General features: G+C 35.4%; 1 long non-coding RNA gene across 1 annotated transcript; it reads right to left on the bottom strand.

Annotated features, from left to right (window-relative positions):
• Nucleotides 1–1,262: 1,262 nt before the first annotated feature.
• LOC125246369 lies at nucleotides 1,263–6,126 on the bottom strand. The gene is made up of 5 exons (XR_007179816.1): nucleotides 6,052–6,126; nucleotides 2,943–3,003; nucleotides 1,762–1,828; nucleotides 1,592–1,642; nucleotides 1,263–1,419 (listed from the first exon to the last, which is right to left on the bottom strand). It is a non-coding gene; the product is annotated as an uncharacterized LOC125246369 (long non-coding RNA).
• Nucleotides 6,127–8,346: the final 2,220 nt, after the last annotated feature.

Raw genomic sequence — 8,346 nt, 5'->3', positions numbered from 1 at the left:
CAAGAGACTGACAGCCTCAGTCACAATTCACTATCCCTGCTTCTTTTCTAATGGTGACTGAGACTAAGTGACTCTCTCCTTTTGTGTTCCACAAAAATAAGACATATGGGTGAGTAGATGATTTATAAAGAAATCTTACCCTTGAAAACGGAGGGCAGAAGAATATAGCAGATGAATTGGTTTTCCTTTGTAATTAAAATGTAAGTTCCTCACTCTTGTATTATCAGGAATGTAAACTCCTTGGGTGAAAAAGGTGACAAAGATGTAACCCACAATTTCAATAGCATAGACAAAACTATTTTAATTACTTTTAAAAATACATATTATGGGCCAAAAAAGAGGTTTAACCCACACTGAAAAGTCATGAAATGCCCATGAGAAGGATGCAATACTAGAGAAACTGGAAAATTAAAGTATGACCATTGGATGAGAAATACTGATTGGGTCAGCAGGGTCCAGCCAATCCCTAGTTAACAATTAAATATCACTTGTTTATATATTGATTATACACAAAATGAATAATATTTAAAGGTGCTAAAGAGGATCTATTCGTCGACTGAGAATCCAAAGACTGTTAGTGAGTTTTTGAAATGAGCGCATGCGTAAGAACAACCCCCCTTCCTTTCGAGGGAACGCCTCCCAAAACTCGTGCAGGAGTATTGGAACACGAGTGTTTACCACCGGCATTCACTGTGTCGTGTTAGTGGATTCATTATGTCGGACTCACCGCAGGTAACTCATAATCTGCAGTTGTTACTCCTGTCTCCTGACAAAAACATTACATGCAGCGCCTGTGGAGTGTGGAAAGTTACTGGAGCGCGCAGCCGCACTCGTCTCTCACAAGGAACGTCACGGCAGTGTTTGACAAGCCAGAGGGCCAATCGTTTATGCGATGGCAGTTTCAAGTAATATTGCAAAAATGTATAAAACAAAACATCCTCTTTAGCACCTTTAATATATTATATATATATATATATATTTTTTTTTATCTATTCAATCATTTATTTGTTAAAGTTTTTTTTTTTTTGGCGTCTCATTGTAGATTCAAATCTATAAATCAAAATGTATTGCATTTATGAAGAAAAGGTTCAGCACCCAAGGCTCTATCGCTATTGCCTCAATGGTGTTCAGTGTCTTTGGGTGGATTAGGACTGTTTGTGATTTGGTCTTAGTGACTTAGGAGTCCTCTTGACTACTCCTAACGTTTCACTGATTTAGGAGCTAGTTTTAGCGCTAAAATGCTTTGTGAAATACTCTTAGAGCAAAAATTTAGGACTCCTAAAATTAGGACTGACGCGCCAATTATTTTTAAGAGTTTCTCCTAAATCGACAATTTAGGAGCTACTTTTAGCCTTCAGATGTTTTGTGAATACAGCCACTGATGTCTTCTTCATGCCTCAGCTGGGGATCCCTGAGATCCTGCAATAAAAATAGTACAGTTCAAAATCCATTGTACATGCCCATTACAAAGTATCGCATCTGGTAACATATGTCATTTTGTGAGAGGCCTTGTCACATTTTCTTCTATATGTAATTTTTACTCAAAATTAATGATTCATGTAAAATATAAAGAATTCATGCATTTACAAACCTCATTTGGATAAATATGATGGTTTACACAGGAAAGCCTGTCAGTGATGGGCTGTAATGAAAAAGAAAAGACTCATAACATATATACCTATCAAAATAGACTAATACAGATTGAAGCCTGTTGTGACCAGTCTCTTGATCTCGGTAGTGGCAGCTATTGGGGAAACTCACCATCTTCATGGCATCAAGGCCATGTCCTGAAGAATCTCAGCGCCAAACGCTGGCGATCATATCTCATCTGGTAACAAGAGCACAGCCATAATTGTAAGATCTCTAATGACATCTTTACCCCCTGATATTGTATTGGTGATTTAATTCAAACATTTTAGAGGCTAAGAGTATGAGCAGTGTGTAAGCTGACCAGATTCATGTGAAAAATAACTTTATTTAAAAAGTTGTTGACCCGCCTAAAGTTGTTGACCCCCTGAACCAGTCAGCATTTAAAGTATTTAAGTATTTGGTAACACTTTACAATAAGGTTCATTAGTTAACATTAGATACTAATACTGTCACAGAGACGAACTCTGTAATTCCCTCCTCTGGCCATCAGAGAGCATCCTCACCCGAATACTGGCACTCACACACATACACACACACACACATTACATTATTTTTTAATGACCTCTTTGCGAGGTCTTGTACTACTACGGTTTGCATTTCTGAGCATTCTTTATTGTGTTTGCCTTCCTGTTGTGACCCTGTTTGATTGCCCTCCGTTATTCAAGTCTGCTGTTGTTTGATCATTGCCTGTCTGACCACGACTATTGTTAATAAAAGCCTGCTTATGGATCCTACTTTGTGTGATGAGTCGTTACATTATACTATATGTATTATATACATTATTAAATCTTGTTAACATTAGTTACTGTGAACTAACATGAACAAACAAAGAACAACTGTATTCTCATTAACTAACGTTAACGTAACGAAGATTTGTAAATACAGTAACAAATGTATTGCTCATAGTTTATTCATGTTAGTTAATACATTAACTAATGTTTAACTAATGAACCTTCTTGTAAAGTGTTACCAAATATTTAGTAAAAAGTATTTAAGAATGTATCGGTAAAAAATATATACAAATAAATAACTCAAAAAAGACCTAGAGAAAATATATTAATGACCATAACATCCTGTTATCATATAGTTTATCATAAATACAAACAATACAACATTAAATTTGTCACCTCATCTCATTTTGCTGATTATTTTACCTTAAACGCTTTTAACAGACACTCTCACTGAAACAACTAGGGGTTAATGATTTTAAAATGTGAGACATCTTTCAAAAACAAAAAGTCTTACAGACCCCAAACTTTTGAACAGTAGTGTATGTTTGAGGATTTGCTTACTGGTTATATGGTTTTTAGCCTGAGATTTTCTTGGACAGGAGTGCAGGCCATCAGGAAGAATCTAGAAACATAACAAACAGTTTATCACAGAGCCTACATAATGTCAGGTTTATTAGAATCAAAACAGCTACAGCAGAGGTGAAATAAAGGAAAGAGAAAGTAGAATATGCAGAATATATATACAAAAATGTATTAATAGAATTTGTTTTAGGCTTACTTCATTTTATATTGCTCTGTGTTACTTACGTTTGGATGTCAGAACCTTACAAACTGTAATATTACAAAATAATTTTGCAAAAGAAAATAACATGCATGGTGATATAGGTAAAATATTTTGTGGGGCAACACTTTGGAATGGGAAACATATTTACTATTAACTTTTGCCTCAAACTCTTAATATACTGCTTATTAATAGACAGTAAGATAGTTATGGCATTTAAGGGTGGATATCATGTGGGATTTAGGGATGTTGTAGAATAAGGTCATGCAGAATAAGGCATTGATATCTGCTTATGATACGGTTATGCTAACTGACTTTTTCGAAGAAAATAAACTATTTCCATAAAGTAAATATTCAACAGAAGCGTTTCAATTACAGGTAAGAAACGTATCCAGAACAGTTTTATACTATTTATGTGATTTTAGGGACTAAACTCACCCGAAAGCAGAGAAAACAACAGCGAGAGACGGAGATTTTGCAGCTTGTCTGTTACTGAGGTGCCACCCATCACCATGGTAAGTTCTCCAGTGTTTGAATGTTCAAAGCGTGCGCCCATTAAAACACGTCAAATGTTAATGATTAGACCCAAAGCCGACGAGCTGGAAATAGAGCTCTGACTGAAGACACGTGCCTATGCCTGGCCGATCCTTGTTAGATGTTATAGATATGAGGCAGACGTTCCGCTCTGGGGCCGACGTCGGCCATATGTACGTGTGGTATCTGGAGAGTATATAGCTTTTTGGAATGTATAAGCTCAGGTTGAGTTTAATTAAGCTAACCTCACTACATAGTTTCGTTTTCATATATGGCTCCCTTAGAGCTTGAACACTGCCACAAGCTGACACTCGTGTTGTGTGAAGTAGAAGGCTCTGTTTGGGCCTCCTTCAGAGCACAAAAGCTTGTTGTAATACAAAGCTTGTTGGTAGATGTTTCAGTTAGAGTTTGCTCACGTGGAAACTAGCACTGCCACAGATTGACGCCCATGTCATTCTGAAGTCGCAGGTCCTGTCCTGTCGCCGGTTCACGTGATGACGTTCCCCATAGCGTTTTTGAACGCAGAGTCTCGTTCCCTGTTCTCAGGGAACCATGGTTACATACATAACCTGAGACGTTATCTCATAATTGCAACTCAATTTCTGCACACTAACAAATGCTTTTATCGTAACTAACAGTATAAACGCAATTTGTTGAATAAACTGGAGTTTTGGTGTGAGTCCAGAACTCAGTCACTGATAAAAATGCTCTGTTTGATTGACAGCCCAGTGATTTTAAAGGGAGCGTTCTTTGATCACTTTGTTTAAATAATTTAATCACCATTTAAATAAGATTATTTTCATTCTACTACAAGAAACAACATTATGTTGTCCGTTTATTCACTGATTTGTTTTTCCTGACACAAAGAACGTCTGACTGTACATGAATCATTACATATTAGATCAGGGATTAGAATGAGAATTAGAATTAGAACACAGTTACTTACATGTTGTCGTTTTACTGTCGAGTCCATATCGTAAAATTCTGTTTGCAATGCCTGCGCCGAAATGCGATTTGATTTACCCAAGAATCCACAGAGAAATACAGAATACTAATAAATGAAGCTCAACTGAGACATTAACATTGTTGAAAATAGATAACCATAGTCCTGCATTAGGATCCTTTGAAAGGTTATTGAAAATTTGAAATGTTATTTTAGTCCTGTATCGCTCTTCTCTCCTCCTCATTTCACTACCAGTGTGTGGGGCTAACGCTGCAATGATAAAGCAGGCATTTATTTCTTCTGCGGAGGTGGTGTTTTGCCTATTTATAGGCACATTCCATGACTGAGCCTGGTGTCAATAAGCTTTTATTGGACTAACAAGGACGTTTTCAGTTCTAAAACTTACAGGATATTCCTATAGTGCGATGACCTCCCAACAAGGTTAATTGCAACAAGGATTAGTTACCGTAAATGAACTGCAGCAAAAATTACTAACGGTATTTTAAGGTATGTTATATGTTTATTTCATGCTCATTTCAAATTTCTTGACCAGTTTCCAAGAGCAGTTGTAGATCTGTTGTAGAGCTTCAGCCTTCATGTCAGCCACCCTAAAATCTGTTATAAACTAATATAATTTACTTAAGTAAATTATATTTGGACATTTCACTTTAAATCTTCTCCCTACCAGCAGTTTCCAAAAAGTATTACGAATTTGTTATATTATTATCCTTCCTTCTTTGAGTCAGTTTTTGGAATTACCATATACAGAAGTATCACTGATGTTCATCAACCAACAAACAATGTGATTTATTTAAAACGGCTGAGAGAGATGTGAACTCATAGAACTACACAAAGTCATCTTTTATCAGGGGGCTGAGCCCCTCTAAAATTGAAATCCTAAAACAACCCTTGGCAGCTGCACACTCCCTAATCTTAAAAATTCACAAAATATTACATGATTGCTCAGTTATTTATACTCTCTAATTTAGTTGTAATAGGTTTGGTGAAGTTTTGTCAATGTACCCAAAATTATAATTTATTACCTCATACCCAAAAAATACTTTGAAAACTTCATAACAATATCATAACAGTTTGCAGATAATATATGCCAAATGTAAAGAAAAATGGACAAACAACCTAAGACTAATGGTAATGCTGCATATACGTTGCTAGGTGTCAGTGCAACAGAAAAAAAAAAAAAAAAAAAAACTGAGTGAATCTTTTTTTAAACTTCTACTTTGATAAGCTTGAATCACAGGATTTTTCCTGTGATTTTTAATTTTCACAGAATTAAATTATAAAGAATTTAAAAGACATTGCATTTCCCATGAATAAAACTCTTGTGCTTATAGTTAAAAACAGAACAGCTAAAAGTAATTGACAATGTATTTATTTTAAAGTAAAAGTCAAACCTGAGTATTGAATTTTTTTTTCTCACTGCGACAAGACTCCATCTCCACCTCGGTCCTAGCAGAAGAGGGAAGTTCTCTGATAATTTTCATGTGATTGTGTGTGCTTATATACACATATGGTATCAGGCTGTATCACGTGAAATGACAGAAAGAAAATGAAAGTGTCCTTTATTTTAAAGTATGTAGTTAAGGGTGCATATATGTGTGAGTGTGTGTGTGTGTGTGTGTGTGTGTGTGTGTGCGTGCTGACATATATATACCATGTCATATCAGGCTGTTTTGTATTCTTAAAATCACATGAAATGACAGAAACACAATGAAAGTGTTCTTTAGCTTTGTTGGCTGTGAGATTTCATGGTAAAGTATGTTGTTTATTAGCTGTCTACAATGAATTATATTACTTGAAAGGAAATGTTTTTGAAAACAGTTGCGTAATGTTTGCAGTGGACTCTCACTATTATCATTATTGACAGAATTGTTGTCACATTTCTCTATTAATAGTGTAGATCATAAAGTTTTAATCTATTGCATTAATGATCATTCCATTAACATGGAGAAATAAATCCCTGTTCCACTGATTCTCACACTCCTCAGCAGCCTTTTTGCAGACTGAAAACTAAGGGCAAGAGAGCTTTTTATTTTGTGGCCCCTGTGCTAAGGAATGCATTTCCTTTTACTGTTAGAAATGCTCCCACATTAAAGGTTCAGTAAGCAATTTCTAAGAAACACCACTGATATCTGAAATTACCAAAACAAACACACCCCAAACCAAAAGAATCTAGATTGCTTCACCTTCAAAATCACAAACACACCCATGTAGCACAGCCACTTCCACATCACAAGTTTATACAGCACTTACTGCTGATTAGATAAAAGTGTGTTTTGGAGCCCGGTCCAATCCACTTTCAGCAGCTTTTCTCAGAAATCGCTTACTGCACCTATAAAGGTGCCCTAGAATGCTTTTTCACAAGATGTAATATAAGTCTAAGGTGTCCCCTGAATGTGTCTGTGAAGTTTAAGCTCAAAATACCCCATAGATTTTTTTAAATTCATTTTTTTAACTGCCTATTTTGGGGCATAATTATAAATGAGCCGATTCAGCGTGCTTCCCCTTTAAATCCTTGCGCTCTCCGCCCCCGGAGCTCGCGCTTAAGTTTACACAGCTAATATAACCCTCAAAATGGATCTTTACAAAGTGTTCGTCATGCAGCATATCAGATCATGTGAGTATAGTATTTATTTGGATGTTTACATTTGATTCTGAATGAGTTTGATAGTGCTCCGTGGCTAAAGCTAACATTACACACTGTTGGAGAGATTTATAAAGAATGAAGTTGTGTTTATGCATTATACAGACTGCAAGTGTTTAAAAATGAAAATAGCAACGGCTCTTGTCTCTGTGAATACAGTAAGAAACGATGGTAACTTTAACCACATTTAACAGTACATTAGCAACATGCTAACGAAACATTTAGAAAGACAATTTACAAATATCACTAAAAATATCATGTTATCATGGATCATGTCAGTTATTATCGCTCCATCTGCCATTTTTCGCTATTGTTCTTGCTTGCTTACCTAGTCTGATGATTCAGCTGTGCACAGATCCAGACGTTAATACTGGCTTTTCTAATGCCTTGAACATGGGCTGGCATATGCAAATATTGGGGTCATACATATTAATGATCCCGACTGTTACGTAACAGTCGGTGTTATGTTGAGATTCGCCTGTTGTTCTGAGGTCTTTTAAACAAATGAGATTTATATAAGAAGGAGGAAACAATGGAGTTTGAGACTCACTGTATGTCATTTCCATGTACTGAACTCTTGTTATTCAACTATGCCAAGGTAAATTCAATTTTCAATTCTAGGGCACCTTTAAGCAGTTTTAAGAAAATGTTAAAAACCTGTGTTTTTAAAATAGAAGAAGAACAGGAGAGAGATAAATACACAAAAATAGTAAAATAATAATCAGGGCTGGGAAGCAATTACAAATTTTAATCTAATTAATTACATGATGTGGTGATTATTTATTTGGAAATTTATGGTACATCAAATTTGGCTGAGAAATTAACCCCAAAAGATAATTTGAAGTCATTATTGTGTAAAGCATCAAATAAAGTAGACTCAGAAATAAATATTTTATTTGATTCAACATCGAATTTATTCCACAATCTTTTGGAATGATGACCAAATTTTTATTTTGGGGTGAACTATATCTTGAAGTTTTTTTATCAATATGGAAATATGAAATTAAAATTAAACATTTGGTCAACTGATGTTTTATGAATCATT

Source organism: Megalobrama amblycephala, linkage group LG14 (genome assembly GCF_018812025.1).
Source record: "Megalobrama amblycephala isolate DHTTF-2021 linkage group LG14, ASM1881202v1, whole genome shotgun sequence".
NCBI classification, from domain to species: Eukaryota; Metazoa; Chordata; class Actinopteri; order Cypriniformes; family Xenocyprididae; genus Megalobrama; species Megalobrama amblycephala.
This window is presented reverse-complemented; position numbering and strand designations above follow the sequence as displayed.